Here is a 20,387-nt window from a genome sequence, read left to right as displayed (position 1 = left end):
TATATATATATATGAAGACGTGTATATTACCATCTCTCTTGGGATGGGCTGAAACAATCCTATCAGCTGTCTTGTAATTGTACAGTACTTGAAAATTCATATGTAAGGGAAAAAAAGTTTCCCTTAGTCTCCACTGATTACTTTTTTGGGACTTCAGCCTTAATAATAAGTGATTTAGTCTCATCTCTAAGTAGAGTGCTTGGTAGTGATAGAAAGTATTTGAGAAGGCAGCTAGAGCAGATGAGTTTGAAACTCTCTCTCCACAGCATGAGAAACCACATGCTAATTGGGGCTGTTCAAAGGTAGAATATAGTTAAAGATGTAGTAGACCCCTACTGTGACACCACAACAACCTGCAGGGGGGCTCACTGCAGTGATGAATAGAAACTTTATTATTATGAGCTCCTTTAACTATATATTTTCCCTCCTACTGACAATACTTTCCCCACTACAGATCATTCTTGAGGTAGGCCAGAACATTGTCTTATTTTCCATTTAAGTTAACTCCTTTGTTGCATTTGCAGCCTGTACTAATTTTGTGCTGTATATCACGTCACCCCAATTATTAACAGAATTTTAACACAGTGAAATGTAAGTAGTTTTCTTTTCTTTCTTTCTTTCTTTTTTTTTTTTTTGCATGGTTCAGTTATGGCCACTATTTTCAGAATTTTGCAATATATTGTTCTTAACCTGCATAATTAGCACAATTCATATCCCCACAGATTAGCATCCAACATCTGTACAACCACAAGCATTGTATCCAGTCTCTTACATAATCCACTGGTGAACAAAAACATTGGTGTGATGTTCTGTCCCATCTAGTGGCACCAAGACCACTTAGAGAGAGAGAGATTAATGAGTCTACTCTACAGCTTTTGGCTTTTAGCTCATGCAGTAAAGAGAGGATCATGCATTTAGCTCCAGAGGTACCAGGTTCAGTCCCGCCTGCTGATGACTGGGGTCTGTCGGTGTTACAAATGGGGGCTCGTCTGGGATTTCAAGTGGGAAATGTCTGAAGCTCAGGACACACTTCCTCAGCTAGGGGAAGTATGTAACCCACACACCTCCTGGGTGTGGTGTTCCGTCCCATCTACTGGTACTCAGATTGCTTAGAGAGAGAGATTAATAAATCTTCTCTACAGCTTTAATTCAGGGCCATATGGGTTTTAGCTCATACAGTAGAGACTCATGCATTTAGCTCCAGAGATCCCAGGTTTGATTACGCCTGCCGATGACTGGGGTCTGTTAGCATTACACGTCATTACAGCATAAATCTGATATTGTGACTGCCTATGTCATCACTGCAAAGTGTCTGCATGGTACATGCTGTTAAACTTGTAGATGAGTCCATACTTATTAGGCAACCATCAAACCTGAGACCACTCAAAGTATCCCAAGTGTAATGAGTAGTTCTACTGTACCTTTAAGATCTTATTGACAGTTCCAATAAGCACATGAGATAAATGTCAGTATCATGAGTGGTGGGTTAAGATAGGTTTCTTTGTTGAATAAATACTTTGCATACAATCAACTTAGAGTCATATTCTGCCATCCTTACTCATGTTGCGCTGTACTTTACTCCACAAAATTTACCTTAGTTGGGCTACTTGCAAAGGAAGATAACTCCCTACCAGAAAAATGGTAGCAGAATATGGACTTATGTTAGGAAAACTGTAAGGTGACATGATCAAACAATAAAAGCCAGGAAGTGCCACAGCTACAATTGCAAGTGTTTTAGAATGGAAACATTTATGCTGCCCAAATTTTAAAGGTGGTTTTTAGCTTCCCTTAACATTTACAAATACAGATTACAGAAGGTTTTAAATAACTTTTCTTAATCAAACTGGGATGTTCTGTTTGTTTTTGATTTTTTGCCCAGGTTGATCTGAATTTAAGGCCTATGTTTAAAAAGTGGCTTTATATTTGCCTGGTGGTTATTTATGCTAATTTTAAGTACTACAGTAAAACCTCAGAGTTACAGACACCAGAGCTATGAACTGACCAGTCAACGACACACTCCATTTGGAAATGGAAGTACACAATCAGGCAGCTACAGAGAGAGAGACACACACACACACACACAAAGCAAATACAGTATAGTGCTGGGTTAAATGTAAACTATTAAAAAAAAGGGAAAGTTTAAAAAAAGATTTGACAAGGTAAAGATACTGTTTCTGTTCTTGTTTCATTTAAATTAGGTTGGTTAAAAGCAGCATTTTTCTTCTGCCTAGTAAAGTCTCAAAGCTGTATTAAGTCAAAGTTCAGCTGTAAACTTTTGAAAGAACAACCATAATGTTTTGTTCAGAGTTACGAACATTTCCGAGTTACCAACAACCTCCATTCCCGAGGTGTTCATAACTCTGATGGCTCTACTGTATGTAGATCACACAGATGTAACAGTGAGTCTTCCTTATATTGCCTTATGAAAAGTTTGCAAGCAGACTTGCAGTATATATTGCTTACAAATGCCTTGCTGTCCTCCTGACAAATGATCTGTGGCAAATCGTTGTAATCATCTCTAGCAGTACTGAAGCTTAAGATTCAGACCATCAAATACTCTACCTCAAAGGCTAACATCTAGCCTCAAAATTCCAAATATTGCAGCCTAATAAAAATTTAAACAGTCTGAGATCCTCTCCTGGGATCAGCTGTCAAACATCTCTTGAAAGGAAGAGGCAAACAGCCTCCACCCTAGAGTATGAATGCCTTTGTCTTTGAAAAAAAAGAAAAAGACACAGCAAGGGGTGTTTTTTTCACTGAAAAATATATTCCAGATATCCTTTTTGATATTAAAATGATAGATTTTTGATCTTTTCTCAGAAAACTATGGCAGGGATAGTCATTCCAAACATTAGGATCCTGTTTATAAAGAAAAAACACAACAACCCATGGTTCTCTTTTTTCTACTGTTTTTGTTGATCTTTCCAATTGTGTTGCACAGAAAACCTTCCACCGACGTCTGCTCGAAACCTAATCTGCTCTGCTAAGTAGCCATGTTTCGCAAGGCCCTGCCTGCCCCCAAGAAAGAACAAAGTTCATTTTAGTTCAATGGCATTTCAGATTTTGGTGTTTTCTTCTAATCAAACCTCATCACAGATATTTCATTCGTGTGTTGGTAAATCTTCTTGTCAGACTATGCTTGGGAGGCTAAATTCTCAACAATCTCCTGTGGGAGGAGAACACTAAGAGAATTAGAATATGTACAGTTTAGACATCATTTGGTCCTTTTAAACCATGAATGAAGGACTCCTAACCCACACCTATCACTCCTCTAAATTCTACAACTTGAATTATGATTTTCTGTGTTATTTCCACATCAGCACTCTCTTTTAAAGAATATTTTAAGATAATGCTAATAACCTAGGTCCAAGTAATGCCAAATAAATCTACCCACTTTATTAGGCCTGTTAAAATTATTTTGAAAGTGAAATAAATTAAATGCAGTGTTGCTCTTTTACTATCTGGAAGAGATGTACAGCTGGACTTGGTTTAATGAGAATTTATGAGAGACATAGTAAAACCTCAGCTCTAAGCATTCCCAAATCTCAAAGAGGTGCACTAAAACTTTCAAATGCCAACACATTGATCAATTAAGATCAGTCAATAATTTTACCACTGAATAATGCTCATCTGAAGTTTCAAACCAAAAGGAAACATACAGGGTTTCAAATGCACTAGAAAGAGTCCATGACCCAAATAGAAAGTAATATCTAGGAATAATCACTAATTTTTACTAAAGTTTGCAAACATTATTTATTTTCAGTATTAAGAGTAAAAGACAGTCATTCAGCTGCACTTTCAGATACTTTCATTACATAGTAATGCAGTCAGCGAATTCCTTCAATTCCCTCCCACAATGATGAGATTAGAAGGGACATTAAAAACTAAAATCTACTCTACACAAACATTAAAGATCTCAGTGTATGTTCATAACAGTAAGGTTTACACTGTATCTGTAGCCAAAACTGTACCTTTTTGCAGCATGTTGTGTACCAGAGCTCTGGCTCAATGCACACTCAAATTAGGGGAAATACTCACATAAATTCCAAGGCAATTGGCTCAGGACCCAGTTAGTTCCTGACCTCCAACCCAAACTTGGCAGTTACACTTAAGTGTTGCTGTATGTGTAGACAGTTGAAAATTAATGTAGGATCCTTTGGAATAAAATGTCCTATATAAATGTAAGGCACTTCAGTATTGGATATATAGGACAACATCAAGTTATTCAGCATTACTCAAACAGGGACCGTGGCCAATTTCACCATATCTATTCACTCAGCCCTAAGGCAAAAGCATGAAGTTTGTTTCTTATACTTGGACAAAATCCACCAAATATAATGATCCTTGTAAATGTGTATGAAGCAGTAAGTATTTCTTTTGACGGCTGTGAATAGGTTTGCAATGAACACACACAGATGCTCACAAGAAATGAAAGTTCACCTCTTGAAGACGACACCCTGTACAATAATCTTAAGTGACATCTGTGTGGAAATCTATTTTCTGACTCAGGCACAGTCTTGAGGCAGTTGGGTTTCCAACAGCTAAAGAGTCATCCAGAGCCCAGCTGCTGGTTTAAAAAGAAAAATATCCAAAATTTGTAATCACGGGTGTGCTATTGATAACAGTGATCCACATGCGCCAACAGTCACTGCTTCTAATGCATGGAGATGCAGAAGACAAGGTAGGAAAATTATATCATCATGAGCTCAGATGACAGCAGTAATATCTCCTGTAGCTAAAATATAATATTTGGGTGACTTTATCTAAAGAATTGTTATGAGCAATACTGTGTGCATGGCACTTTATAGACACAGATCTGCTGGCACTAGCAATAGTTGCTGTAATGACACAGAAAAATGTGGTCAAAGAAAGTCCATCTCAAGAGATATAGCGAACTCTGTCCTTTACCTATTAAAGCATTCTGGATGTTAATCAGGCAAAAAAACCATTTTTATTTTGAGGATCATAAAAAGATTAAATATGTGTCTGGAAAAATGAACACAATGTACTTTTTTTATAGCCAAAGAAGAAAGGCTTTCTCCAAAACAAACCATCCTCCCTAGAACCCCCCCTCCCCCCGATTTAACAAATGTTTGAAGAAAAGAGATGGGCCATGTGCTGTCCCTTAAAGGTTAGGCTTTTCCAGTGGAAGTGAATTCTAGAGTCTATGGCCTCCAATAAAAATGAATGGGCATCAGCCCCTTGAAGTTTGTAACTAGGATTTGTTAGGACAAACACTGCACATGATCTTAACTACTGAGGTGGCATATGGAAAGGAAGATGGTCTCTCAAACAGGACTACAGCACTGCAATTGCATGTAGCATAGCAACAGAACAGTTCAGGTTTATTTGGCGATTGCCTGTTCTGTTCCTTCCCTCTGGGGCACCTGGCATTGGCTGCTGTCAGAAGACAGGATACTGGGCTAGATGGACCTTTGGTCTGACCCAGTATGGCCATTCTTATGCTCTTAGGTTGTAAGTGACTTAAAGGCATAGCCCTGCATCACAGATGTGTAGGACAAACTCTGGCTGATGAGACAGAATTCCTCCTGGGCTTTGAAGGAGGAGTGCCTGCTGCAGTGGAGTTCCCCCATGCTGCCCAGATGCAGCATGCATGCCCTACCGCGCCCAGCTCACTCCATGGGCTGTGAGCCCTAACTCCAACCTCTGCCCCCTTGAGTAGGCTTGCATGGAGCAACTGCTCCTCATCCCAGCCATGTGACAGCCCCTTGTACAGGGTGTGATGGGGGAAGCTGAAAGGCTTCTTGTGCCCTCTCTTTTTACTGATCTACTCATGCAGACAACCCCAGACACAGTCTGTCACTACCTGTTGCCCACAGCTCTGCAGCACTGCAGTATGTCTACACTATTTAACTTTTGCCTAATTACGAATGGGCAATTTGATACAAACTTGTTTTATTTTTCAGTTGAGGTTACTCACAGCAAGGCCTAATTTCATATGCATTTAGGATGTAAATTGCAGTAATAATCTCTGATATATAAAGTTTTCTAGGATAATTGTGTATATATTTGCCAAAGGAGGTAAGCAATGCACCAGAGGACAGACTAATTCTGTGGTTCCAAAGCTAACCACTACTAAATTGACTGACGTATAAAGTTTGAAATTAGCATCTATAAAAATCATATTGGATTTCTTTTATACATTGAAAGCTGAAATGATTACTGCCAAATACTAACTCTCTCTGTGAGTAGTGGAGGCCTGCCATTTATGGGTTATTACTCATTTACACCCATTTCTGAAGGTAGTGGCAGAAGGTGAGACGTAAATTGTGCATCCTTTCATTACATAAGGACACTACGTCTTTTTTTTTAATATAACCTGCCAAAATCTAAAAGCATATATCATACTAATGAATGATGCTTTTCCAAAAGCACTTTGCAGAACAGAGGACAATTGCTAGAAAGGGCAAAAAATCCCTTCTCTACTAGCTGGATTGATAAATAGTGTGGTTTTTTTCCACCAAAGCCTGTGTTATCGCCACTCCATTAAATAATAAAGTATTTGTTCTTCTTAGTAATTTGAGGTAGTATCATTCAAAAATCCTCCAGGGAATGTCACATTTTTTGGATACAATCATTCTACTCCTAAATCTCTCATGAGCTGTGGTTGACTGGAGTATGACAATTTATTATGCTACTGTGATGCAAAGGAAGGGTTGGGAAGAATTCCAGTGCTATAGAGCTTACCTCAATATCTAGTATGTGACTTATGGCATATTTCAGTGCTAGATTAATGAAAAACAGAAAAATTGTAGTTATCTTTACGTTAAAGTCACAAGTTACCGTTGAAGTTGAAACACATGTTTTGCACTGAACATATCAGATTGTTAAAAATCAGCAATTAAGGTATGTTTAGTGTGATGTCTTACATGGGAACATTATTTAAGAGTTTGTATGAAGATTTGAACACAGAGAAAATATTTATAACATAATCTACTTTAATATCATTTCTCATTTGTATACATTAAGGCCCCAATCCTGAAAAGCACTTAAATGCGTTTCGTTTCAAGTTCAGAGCTTTGCTAGCCCAGAGCGTAAATATTTAGTATTATTTTTAGTTGCATCATTCCTTGTTATACACAGGTGTCAGCTTTAGATTACCTAAAAAAACCTTAATTTGAGAATAACCAGATTTTTCTATTAATTTTTTTTAACATGAGGTCAAGGCAAAGTTTAGAAGGTCACGCCAGGGCTGCCCAGAGTGGGGGAGAAGTGGGGCAATTTGCCTCAGGCCTCGGCCCCTCCAGGGGCCCCCACGCGAATTTTTCAGGCCCCTGGAGTGGGGTCCTTCACTCACTCTGAGGGCCCCGGAAAACTCTTGCGAGGCCTGAGCCCCTAGAGCTTCTTCCACTCTGGGTCTTCGGCGGCGATGGGTCCTTCCGCCCCGGGGCAGAAGGACCCCCCACCGCCAAATTACCGCCGAATCAGGACCCGCTGCCAAAGTGCTGGGTCTTCAATGGTAATTCAGTGGCAGGGGGCCCCTGCTGCGGGTTTTCGGGACACTTAGGCAGCGGGCCCCGGAGCAGAAGGACCTGCTGCCGCCGAATTACTGCCAAAGCGGGGGCCCCCTGCTGCTGAAGACCCCAGGCACTCTGAATCCTGTGGGCGGCCCTGGTTCATGCCCAGAGCTCCACACCTCTGTCTGCCTCATTGTTCATTGAAACTGTATAAGTTTTCTCTCTTTCTTCATCTCCATAATTAATCAAATTCATTGGCATCACTACAGGCAAATTCTTCCCCGCCTTACTCCAGCTAAACAACCTTCCAAGTCAACTGGCATTATATCTTAGTAGGTTAAATTCCAAAGCTGCTATGAATACCAATTAAATAATGTTATTAGCTTAATCTCATTATTTTTATTTATTTACAGCGTAGGTAACATTTAGAGCCCAAATCAGCAAACTAAAACCTATGTTCTTCTGGGACCTCCTCAGCGGGGCTCTCAATGGATGTGCAGAACCACCAGCATAGAGAAGTTTGCAGGATTGAAGTTTATGGTTTTCACTGAGTTATAAATCACGATGAAAGCATAGGAAAAAATGTACCTATACTTCTCTCTTATCTTGTACCTCAGGTTAGGAAAACTTGTTTATTTTCACTTGCGAATGTCTTAAAGAATGTAACAATGTCACCTATTAATAGTCTGAAAAATAAGCTGATGTGTCAAGTGATTTCCCCCACCTACCCATAACTTTCTTAACAGCAAAATTCATTGCAGCATTGCTTCAATGGAAAAAGTAAAGCATTTTGTTAGGAGCACTAGAAAAAACAAACAAGTGATGCATAACCCATCACATAAAAAAAACAAACAAACAGAACGCTCTCTCACTTCAATGATATCAGTAGGTCTTCCTGAAAATAACTGAGGCCAGAATTTGACCTATTAAGGTTAAGCCTCTCACTTCCAGATGCCGGGACTGGACAACAAGAGGTGGAGCACTAGATGCTTGCCCAGTTCTGGTCTTTTCCTTTCAAGTATCTGGCATCAGCCACTGTCAGAAGACAGGATACTCGGCTATATGGACCATTGGTCTGACCCAGTATGGCTGTTCTTATGGTTAACTTATCTTGTCTGGATATTTTTGCACAAATTTCAACATCATAGATAATTAATTCTAGGTTCTGAATGCTGGATAACACCACATTTCAGAAATTAGGAGGGGAAGAAGTTAATCTTGTCAATATCATATTGAGTAATTCAATAGTACTGGAAAATCCCTAGGGTGGAGAGGAATAAACAATTCATCAAGAGCTGATAAATTACATTTCAGCTTCTGTTTATTGCGAAACTAGATAATGATCAAATATTTACCTCTATTGAATAAAGATGGTCTATTGGTCTTACAATGCAGAGCAATCCCTAAGAGCTTTTATTCCATATTTATTCCTTACAAATAAAGTTAGAGTTTTTAAGTAATCACAGACACAACAAACAGATCAGAAGATACCAGACAAGGTCAAAGAGGAAATCTGGTGGCTTGAAGCAAAATGGGTTTGTCCTTAATTCTTTCATAGTTTTGACAAAAAGATAACGTGACTGATAGCCAGGGAAGGGAAAGTTTTTTAAAGACCCATTCTTAGATTTAGATTACACTACAAAAGCACAATTCAAAATATCTTCAGGGAAGGAGAGGACTATATAGAAGTATTCTTAACACTAGATGGTTACTGAGTGAAGCAGTGCAGTAGTCTGGGAGACTTCTAAGACCACAGTTCAATCGAAAGCCCTTAACAAAAAGAGTTTAATTTGCTGGAGTCAGTCCCTATAGCAAAGCAGTTCTGATAACAAAGTCACCAAACAGAATTCAGCATGACACTCCTGGTACTAATATACAAAGCCCTAATGACTTGGCTTTTTCAGAGACCATCTCACTACCCACAATAGCTGCACCCCCAAGGATAAAGGCGCCAGGTGCTGCAGGCATACTCAGTAACAGGATTTTGGCTGTGAAAAATCCCTTCCAGGGAAGAAAGGACTGAGCCCAACCCCGCAGCACTCAAATAAAAATGCAAAATCCACCTATTTGCTAAAGCATTCCTCTCAGTCATATCTTCTTCCAGAACGGCACAACTTGTTAGGGATGAGAAAACATAAGAAAGGGAGAAAAAATTAAGGAGAAACGTGAGATGGAGAAAAAAAATAATTTTGGCTCCTTTGAGAATTGCAGAGGTAAGAGCAGCCTAATTATTTCTGTTGTAATTCACAGGTTTTAAGGCCAGAAGGGAGTATTACAGGGGCGGGCAAACTTTTTGGCCTGAGGGTCACATCGGGTTTTGTAAATTGTATGGCGGGCTGGTTAGGGGGTGGTCTCTCAAACAGGATTCCAGCAGTGCAACAAAACAGTTTAGGTTTTCTTGCCTGTTCTGTTCATTCTCTCTGGGGCACCTGGCATTGGCTGCTGTCAGAAGACAGGAGAGTGGGCCAGATGGACCTCTCAGCGGAGTGGAGCTGGGAGTGGGACTGGAGCTGGGCAGGGGGGTGGAGCAGTGGGTGGAGTGGAGCTGTGTCTGAGGCTGGGCAGAGGGGGGCAGAGCAGGGCTGCCACACGTTCCTCCACGCGCCCTAGGGGAACATGGCCCACAGTTTGGGGACCACTGCCTTGGGGGTTAAAGACTTGTACTGTACTCAAATGTTTTCTGAATCAGAACTAGTGGTCCGAAATACCTGTATTGGCGAAAGAAGAGTTGGGAAGACAGTGTTAGAATGGGATACCCTTGTTTATACAGAGCAGAACCTTCTTCCACGAATGATCTCACTGCAATGCTTTCTCAACCCAACTCTCCAATAATCCTGACTAGTAATTCTGATTTAGAAAACATTTAAGAATTCACAGCTCCCACACCACTGCCTTACCACTAGATCACCTTCCACAGCAAAGCAAGCATAGCCACAATTAAGGGATTCCCTTCTTAACCCAATAGAATGCTCCAGGCTAGAATATGAATATTCTTAATGACCCCATTGATGAAGATACTATGCCCCGATGAAGCTTCGGAAATAGACAAATTGCTTTTAAAGGGCACAGCTATTAAGAGATCACATCAGTTCACTGAATGAGTTTTGAAATACTTTTTAAAGATTAATTTTGAATGTATTTATTTTTTATTAATAGGCACTAGCATTCCATCTTGGCAGGACAGGCTTTTCAGATCTGTAAAGGTTTTCAAACATGAAAATCACGTGTTGTGCTTATATTACTTACTAATTTCTTTTAATCTCATACACCTGACTTTGATGGGACCTACCAACCCCACACTGGGCTTGAACGGGTTAATGAGAGCCTCGGGGCGCAATCAGCCTCACAGCACTACACCTGCAGTCAGAGTCAAACCTGGAGGGAGGAGTTAAAAGGGATGCTCAACCTGCCTCAGTTAGGCTCTGCCCAGGTAGGAGAACAGATCTCAGGCTCTCACTCAGTGACAGAAGCCTGACTGGAGTCAGGGAGCTGGGGTGGACTGCTGGCAGATGCACCTTCCTTCAGGAGGCTGTCTATAACAGGGATCCCAAAGCAGTTGGGAAGGAGTGATGGGGGGAGTCCATCCAGCATTCTGAGCACTGGCTGGGCCTGCAGGGGGCAGGAAGATTCCAGCAGAGTCAGGAACTGCCCTGCTGGGGGAGTAGAGAAAACTCTCCTGCAGCAGAACCAACTGGGTGGCTGAAAGTGCTGAGACACCCTGCAGCGAGCCTGGGGAAGAAAGCAGGGCTGATAAACTGTGAGCCCATGACAGTGAATGGTATGAAGTGGTTCAGGAATGCAGCAAAGGGTCTGAAGTCAGGTCTGGATTATGTATTCATGGGTTCCTGGGCCAGACTCCACTGGAAAGGGAGGGCCTGGGTTCCCCCACCAGCCCACCGAAAGGGTGGAGCAGAACCATCTCCCTGTCCAAGAAGGAAAAGGACTATTGACTTCCCCAATGCCAGGCATAAGGACTAGTGAGTCTGGACTCATACCTAAGGTCCAATGTGAAATTGATGGGCTATTATTTGTTGGACGATTGGTACCCCAGAAGGGATGAGACTACATGTGATCTGACCAGAAGACGGAGTTGCGAGAAGCACCAGACACACTACAGGGCCAGACTGGCTGTCTGTGGAGCGTGGGGGGTGGTGTGCTAATGGAGAAGAGCCTGCTATGCCACACCCAGACACTAAGGGGCATGCAGCTGGTGAATCTCATACTTACATTGACAACTGTACCTTATAAGAGTTTCACAAATCAGATGCCTGTCATCATCATCTACCATAGTTAAACCTTGCCATAGTTGCCTTGGATAGATTCGAACAGTTCCCTTGTTATTTATTTAATTAACTTCCTTTTACTTACTATACCTCAAGGATACCTGGAATACTGCAGATACTGAGGTAACGTTATTTAAGGAGTTGTCAAAGGTATTGGTTTCCAATTGCTTTATGAATTACTGGTATTTCACACAACTCTTGTGGACTGTCAGCAGAGAGCTGGATCATCACCGTGTGCTGTTTCCAGCTGCTGCTTCAGGCATTCAGGCTCTGTAGAATCAGATGGAAACAAGAAGGTGCCAACCCAGCTGTCTACGCACAGTGCTGCTGCTGCTGCTGTTGAAAGAGGAGAGGAAAGAGAACCTGCCCTTTAGCGCTAGAGCCACAAGGGGGAGAGAAATATGTAGTGGAGCAGGAAAGAATGAAAGGCATCTGGGCAGCATGTTCAAATAAAATGGCAGCTGGGCATTACATCCAGGGAAACAAAAGAGAAGGGAATCGTGCAGAGGGAGACGGCAACCAGACAGCAGTGAAGCATGTGCACACATGCAGTGGAAGAGGACAAGAAATGGGCCATAAGCCAGACAAAACATTTGCAGAACAACATAAGAGAGGGAGAGGAACAGAACAGATGGGGGAGAGAGAGAGATGAGATGAAATGAGATGAAGAGCAAAAGCTGAAGTGTGGTTAACTGTTTCCAAAAAGGCCAAAACAGTTGTTACATCGAAGTACATAGACAATAACAACTAGTTCTCACATAGTGCTTTTCACTTGTAGATATTATAGTGCATTACAGAGGAAGCAGGTATCATTATCTCCATTTTACAGATGGGGAACCAGGGGATTTACAGAGGGAATTGACTTGTCTAAGGTAGCAGAGTTGGGATTAGAACAGAGGTTTTCTGAAGATGAATCAGTGTTATATCTACTGGGACATAACACTTCCCAGGTACTGGTCTAATATGACTCCTTCCAGGTCAGCAATTGCTGTATGTACTACAAAGATGCTGTGTGGCTGGAAATGGGAGGGGAGATGGCTTGTATGATCCCATACATATAGCAAGGCAGAGGACCAGGAGATCATATTGGTTTTAAACATGTGGAGCACAGTCCACACTACGAAAATGTCTGAGAAGCCCAAAGTAAGTCAATTAGCACGTTTTTCAAGGGTGACCATTCTCAAAGGAGACTTACTTCCAGACAAATTTAATGGCCTCAACTATTTAATTAACTCTCTTTCATCTCAAAAGCATCTTGGCAGACATGGGCAGCAGTACAGCATTGCCACTCATTCCTTTGTTCCTCCATTGAGACCAGCCTGATCCTACCCCCACATATGATGTCCTGCCATCTAGTCAGTGGCCAGCCTCTAGGTTGGACTGCATTATTTTCTTTGGCATCCTGTCAACTCTGTATCTGCGGCAGTGTCCCCACCATCATATTTTTTTTTAATTACAGCCAATCTTGTACCCTGATTTCATATCCTAGTCTCCTTCTAACTTCATTTGTCTTAAAATCTTTCCACTTTACATCTGCCTTCTTTCAAAGAACTCTCATCTCTACTGGCTCCAGCCTTCTGATGTCTTTTACTTCATGCAGCTTCCAGACAACAGAGTAATACTATTTGTACACTGGTTTGCTACATTTTCACTTTGATGGCACACATAATGCCAAAATTACGATGAAAGTAATCGTCAACAGATGAAGTCCAGTTTTAGAGGATGTAGTACACGAGAAAGAATGTGGCTTCAGACCAGGGGCTGAAGTTGCATTGATCAGATATTCATGATCACAGAGGTGATGGGGATTAAAGATATTTACAGTTTTCATAGACTTTACAAAGGCATTTGATTCAGTTTGGTGGGAAGAATTATGGAAAGCAGCAACAATCAAAGGAAATTCCAGCTACATAACTGCAATTATAAAAGCTACATATGAAGACTTCTGCAGTGCCATTAAGAATTGGTGGAAATTAAGCAACTGGTTCAAATCAAAGTTTGGTGTAAGACAAGGGGGCATGGAATCACCTTAGCGTATCATGTTCTTAAAACTGGACATTACGACCATTAGATGAGTTGGAGAGCATGATATTGGATGATATACAGTTAAGCGCCTTAGTTTAGACAGATGCTGTCATATAACTGGCAGACATGTTTGAATTAATGACTGTCTTCTTTACCTTGGAATATGTGTGTAGTTGACTTGGACTTACAATAAATGCTAAGAAGACAAAGTGATTGTACTTTGGAAAAGGGACAATAAACAAAGTTTTGAAATGCGGCAGTGGTGAAGTTGTAGAACAAGTAGAATCTATGTGTACCTATGAAATTTGATCAAGGATGAGATTAAAAGATGTGCCTAAACCACAAGTGCTGCACAGAAAATTACAGACAGATTAAAAACAAAACAAAACAACAACAAAAAAACACATTAACCAGCATTTAATAATAGCCAAAAGAATCAGATACACATTTTCCAAAAGTACCAGCACCTTCACTTAGCACCAAGTTTCGGACCTTGAAGAAGACAATTAGTGTTTCACCAGACTCATGTTAGCAAAAGTGTAAGTAACCATGTCTTTACATTGAAAGAAGTAGAGAACTTTTCAGACAGACTGTCTAGTATTGCTAAAATAAGTGTTAGGGACATTAAGAAACCTCAGTTATGTGGGATGAGAAGAACTGTAACTGATATTATGACATTTAGGGAAATTATGTGGACTGTCTAAGAATTTGAACAGAACATTAAACTGCCCTTTCACAATGAAAATGAATAACCAAATCTTTAAGACACATTAAGCTGTGTAAAACTATTTAAAGCAGCAGCAGTGTGTCCAGAAGTGACTCAGGTTGTGCTGACCATGATTCAAAGAATTGTTTGTGGCTTACATCTCTCCCTGAGATATCCCCGGGTTACTTATTTCCCTGCTCTATTAAAGACTGCTAAAAATGAAAAAGTTAAGGTCAGAGCCTGATGAGCAGAGGAGTTGATGTGCTGCTCAGAGGTGAAGAGAAATTTTCTTTGATTTTTATTCTGTGCTTCCAGTTTTAATTTGATTTGACAGCCTGCTGCCCTATGACTTGCAGGGAGTGTTTTCTCTGTGAAGAAGTCACATCTGAAAATTAAAGGAAAAATCAAAGTTTCTGTATATTGAGCTGCACAGCCTCCCTGACTATGCAGCATTGTCATCTTGCCCAGCTGCTGAAGAGCAGACTCCTGCAGCAATCTTTATCCAGGAGAGCTTTTCTAGGAGCTTTTTTCAATTGCTCTATTCAAATACCAATCAAGTACAAGCATCAGCGACCACAGGAAGAACAAATAAGAGACCATGGGCACGGAACTATCAAACACGTTGTGTGGACGTAAACTGAAAACTGCTTGAATTCCACTGAAGTTAAAATGCAGATGTTCACATGCAAAAACATAAGAGAATATATCATAAATCCTATATAGTTGCAGACTATTACCAAGAGATGAAACAAGACATCCCAACACACTTAACATTTACATGGTGGAAGGTCTAGTGTGTGTTAAATCATATGACTAAACTCTCTCTCTAATCTGCTGTAAGGGCTCACTGACCAACAACCCTTCTAAACAAACAAGCGAACATCCCCTACCCTCTGTGCCAGGAATTAAGAACAGCACTGGCAGTCAGCAATGCTGAGCACAACCTATAGCCTCCTCATCCTCTTATTCTACTGCCCAGTGTATGTAGCAACCTGCCATTAACCTGCAACAATCACCTGACACACTACTAATTCTGTTGCAGACAGAAAACAGTAGGTAAGCCACATATACTGAATTATCCTACCTCCAAATCTATTCTCATGACAAAAACTGTATGTCCATGCTTGGATTGCCCATTTTTACCAATGCAGGACGGTCAATGACCTTATCAGCCAGGCAGGTAGGTGCTGAAATATTTTTACCATGTCCATGTAGTCTTTATAAACTCTTCCTTCGGTCACCACCCTCAGTTACTTCCCTCCTCTTCCCTCTCGCCCATCTTATCAAGTTCCCACATTTAGCAGCTATTGGCCATCAGGAATTGTAGGAGATCCCACTGGCTATCCTCCAATCTGAACCCTAGGCTGCTCCTAAAAAAGGCTCCCTAGGTGGAAGGCTGTATTGCATTCTTGATAAACAAGTCATGGAAATCTCCAGTTCCTAGAATCTGGAGGAGCAGAGAAGGTCCTGTTGTTGGCAAAGCCATTACACTCCAACTTCATGTAAAGGTTTATTGCTTGTTATGAAATTGAATGAGTTGAATGTAGTTATAATAGTGTTTGAGGCTCTCTCCCCCTAAATTTACACAGGGATGGAAAAGGCATTGTGTGTGTTGATCTTTAGGAGCCCATTTCTGCCAGTCTTACAATAGAACTAATTGCAGAATAAGTCCCTATGTTATCAGATCGTCAAAACAGGGATAGGACTCTGAATGTGAAGAGGAAACCTTTTGTTCTGCCAAGAGCCTGAGGCTGATTCCAGTGTGGGGAAAGGAAGGAAACTGAGTACTGTAAAATACCAATGGAGACCAATTCTGCTGTCATACCAATTTGATCTTGGTGTAACTCAGTGGTGCTCAGAGCAAAATGAGGTCCAACATTGGTCAGATGTATGTGTGACAGTTCCCGGGGCGCCCAGGACAGGGAGTCAGCTTGTTACCCCTTGCCTCTAGGGAGCCTTGGCTGTAGTGGCTGGCTGTTAGCACCCAAACCCTAACACCACCAGCCTATCAGGTCAGCTACTAAGGCACTCTCTGCCATGCCATGCCATGCCAGCCCTGTTTTTGCCTTGCAGGTTAACAAGAAGTGCACCCCAGTCAATTAGTCCTCTTGAAGCATTCTGCTGTGACATCCAGCTCCTAACCCACCAAAATCCTAGATCCTCTGTTGCCAAAGAAACAGTTTACCCCAATTTATCAGTTTTAACTTAAATTACTGCTCCTGTATAACACACAGCACTTGTGAGCACTTATAATAAAACAGAAAGTTTATTTAAGACTAGAGATTCCACTAGACCGAAGAGAGATGGAAACAAATGGTTACAATATAAAACAAAAATCACAAAGCCTGAACTAGGCCCATGTGTACTTCTTATCTAATAAAGTAGGTTGTCCCCCAAAGTTCAGTCTGTTGCAGAGCTGGCTGGCCTCCCAGGAGCAAGGTCTTTCTCCATTCTTTCATATACTGAATCAGTCTTTTGTCTTGATTCACAGACAGGGAAATCCCCGGTCTGTTAAGCTTTGTCTACACTAGCACTTTTTTGTTGGCAAAACATTTGTCAATCAGGGGTGTGAAAAAAACACCCTATCTGACATAAGCAGCAAAGAATCCTGTGGCACCTTATAGACTAACAGACGTTTTGGAGCATGAGCTTTCGTGGGTGAATACTCCAAAACATCTGTTAGTCTATAAGGTGCCACAGGTTTCTTTGCTGCTTTTACAGATCCAGACTAACACGGCTACCCCTCTGATATCTGACATAAATTTCACAGACAAAAGCACCACTGTGGATAGCACTATGTCACAGGGAGAGCATCTCCTGCCAACATAGCTACCATCACTTGTTGGGGGTGGTTAATTATGCCACTGGTAGCGCTGTCTCCTGCTGGCATAGAGCGGCAGTGCCACTGTAAGGTCAATAGTGTAGACATAGCCTTAATGTTTCTTTTTTACCTCCAAGTGGTTTCGATTGATTGCAGTTATCTTTGATGGTTTTCCTGAAGAAGAGCAATGTGTAGCTTGACAGCTTGTCTCTTTCCCAAACAGAAGTTGATCCAATAAAAGATATTTTCTCACCCACCTTGTCTCTCTAATATCTCGGGACCAACATAGCTACAACAACAAAGCAAACAATAGGATTGTCCATTGACTGTTCCGGGGTAGGGCAAAAGTAGACAACTGAAGAATACATTGCAAAATTGGCTATCAAGGGAGGGTGACAACTCCCTCCCACTTGAATGGGTCATCACTGAGACACAGGATTCTCTGGTGACTAAGGCCATGTCTACACTACCACTTATGTGGGCAAAACTTATACCATTCAGGGGTATGAGAAAACACTCTCCTCAGCAACGTAAGTTTAGCCAGCATAAGTGGTAGTGTGCATAGTGCTACCTCAGTGGGAGAGCTCTCTCCTGTCGACATAGAGCGGCTACATAAGAGATCTGTAAGATTTGAATCAGTGCAGCTGTGCCACTGTAAGCTCTCTAGTGTAGACATAATCTAACTTTTACTCCAAGACCATAAATGCATCATTTTCAATATAGTTACATTATTCCTAAAATATTATCCATACACACACCTTGTAATGATTATGAGTATTGAAAAGTTACAAGATTTCCACAGAGACCTCCAATCATGGACCAATACCATGAAAGTGGTGTACTGGGTGTGGAGAGTTTGTCAGGTCTGAGACAAGAATTGCTGGTTAAGAACAGTGAACCCTTTTGCCATTTGGCACCAATGTGGCTCTGTGCCACAGTACAGCAATCTATAAATGATATCAGATATAATAAGCCTTCTTTCATCTCTCTGTGTGTTAAATTGGAGAAGGTTCAGAGAATAGCCATGAAAAACATTAAAAGATTAGAAAAACATGTCTTATAATAATAGATTCAGGGAGCTCAATCTGTTTACCTTATCAGAGAAGGTTTAAGAGTGGCTTGATTACAGTCTATAAGTATCTACATAGGGAACTGATATTTTAGAATGGGCAGAGAAAGGTATAACATGACTCAATTACCGGAAGTTAGGCAAATTTAGACTGGAAGTAAGGGATATATTTTTAAATAATGAGGGTATTAACCAATGGAACAATCTACTAAGGGTTGCAGTGGATTTTCCATTACTCACAATTTTTAAACCAAGATTTGATGTTTTTATAAAAAGATCTGCTCCAGAAATTATTTGAGGAAAGTGCTATTGCCTGTGTTATACAGACTAGACTTTCTGGTCTTGGAATCTATGAAAATGTTCATCTAATCAAACTCTATAAGCTTTTCTTACTAAAACTGAATACTATACCATATGTAGATTGTAGGGTTCGTAATGTCACACATAGTAGTTCTCTTCAGTGTGTATGTGCTTTATTTTGTTATTTATGTTGTAGCCCCGCAGGCTAGCCTGCTTGCTTGCTTTATTATATTCTTTCTTATGGGTTATTTGTTTGTTTTATTATAATAATAGATGTATAGATTTTTACTAAAGCATTCTGGCAGTAATGCAAGGAACCTACAGGCACATCCTGTATGATGAGCTAAAGCAAGTTAGCCAATTTATATTTGTGACCTTTAACACAGACAGGTAATGATGAGCTGAGGCAGGTTAGCACACACACGTTTGTGTCCTTTGGCATAGATAAGTGGCTGCCAACTGCTCTCAACTGTAAATTTATAAATGTAACAGGTACACCACAAAGAACCTGAAAATAACCACCACCAAACTGACTCAGGCCAGAAATAACACATGTGAGAATGAGCTAATTGTCATTAATATGTCTGAATGTGCCAGCCTATAGAGTAAGCACACCCTGATATTATGTGGGTGAGGAAATTAAGTTTAGATGTGGAGAGTGGGCACATGGTGCTCAAGTGCCATAAAAGGGGGGAAACCACCATGTTTGTTTAGTTAGTTTTAGGCAGGTTTTAAGTTAGTTTCTCTTAGGTCTTTCTATAGCTTTCTAGCTCTCTAGCTTCTCTTAAATTCTTCATCTTCCACTCCAGGATTGAGGAAACTGGATCTTTAGACTCTTTTGGCATGCCAGAGGCGAGGCTGGTCCTTTGTCTGTTACCCCTAGGCTATCAAGGAAGGGTGTGAGTATATTAATCTAGGAAGTTTTAGAGTAAATACCACCACACATACCTCTAGAACAATACTATTTCCTTTTTGATTCTGCTTGATTACTTTTTCATTTGATTACTGTTCCATTTATCTCAACAAAAGTATTCAAGGCTGTATTTCTTTTGCTCCCAGCATGGGTGTCCTTGTCATACGTCCTGAGAGTCCTTGCAAAATTCAGTGTAGTCTGATTCTGGGACAAGAACCTTATCTTCTTATCAGATTAATTGGCGAGCTTCTAACCTAGAGGTGGGCAAAGTATGGCCTGTGGGCCACACCCAGCCCGCGCAACATTCCTGCCCAGCCCCTAGGCACCAGGCCTAAGAGGCTACTCCCCATCCCCTCCCCAGCTGTTCCCCCGTCCCCACAGCCTCAGCTTGCCCACTGCCGGCGCAATGCTCTGGGCGGCTTGCCCACTGCCTGACCCGGTGCTCTGTGCTGTGTGGTTGCGTGGCTGGCTCCAGCCGGGTGGCGCGGCTGCCTGTCCTTGGAAACTCGATGCAGCCCTCAGGCCAAAAAGTTTGCCCACCTCTGCTCTAACTCACATTATATAAACGACAAAATGAATCCCCTAAAATCAAGCAACACTGTGAATGTATATATAAACTATTTACTGTACATCGTTGTTTTCCCTATACGGAATTTTGATTTATCTGTTGTACTACACATCTGCACCTGCACTTTTACTGAAAATAGGGTAAATGTGTCCACACAAGCGAGATAAGCAACTGGAGAAGCAAATCAATGACATCTTCCGGATAAAAAGCTTCTACTGCTGTCC

At 41.1% G+C, this 20,387-nt stretch overlaps 1 protein-coding gene across 9 annotated transcripts in view; it reads right to left on the bottom strand.

Annotated features, from left to right (window-relative positions):
- Positions 1–20,387, bottom strand: part of NLGN1 (neuroligin 1) — a 596,937-nt gene that overhangs the window by 70,033 nt on the left and 506,517 nt on the right. The window lies entirely within an intron of this gene.

Source organism: Gopherus flavomarginatus, chromosome 8 (assembly GCF_025201925.1).
Source record: "Gopherus flavomarginatus isolate rGopFla2 chromosome 8, rGopFla2.mat.asm, whole genome shotgun sequence".
Taxonomy (NCBI): Eukaryota; Metazoa; Chordata; order Testudines; family Testudinidae; genus Gopherus; species Gopherus flavomarginatus.
The sequence above is the reverse complement of the archived record's forward strand: the minus strand, read 5'-3'. Positions and strand labels throughout refer to the sequence as shown.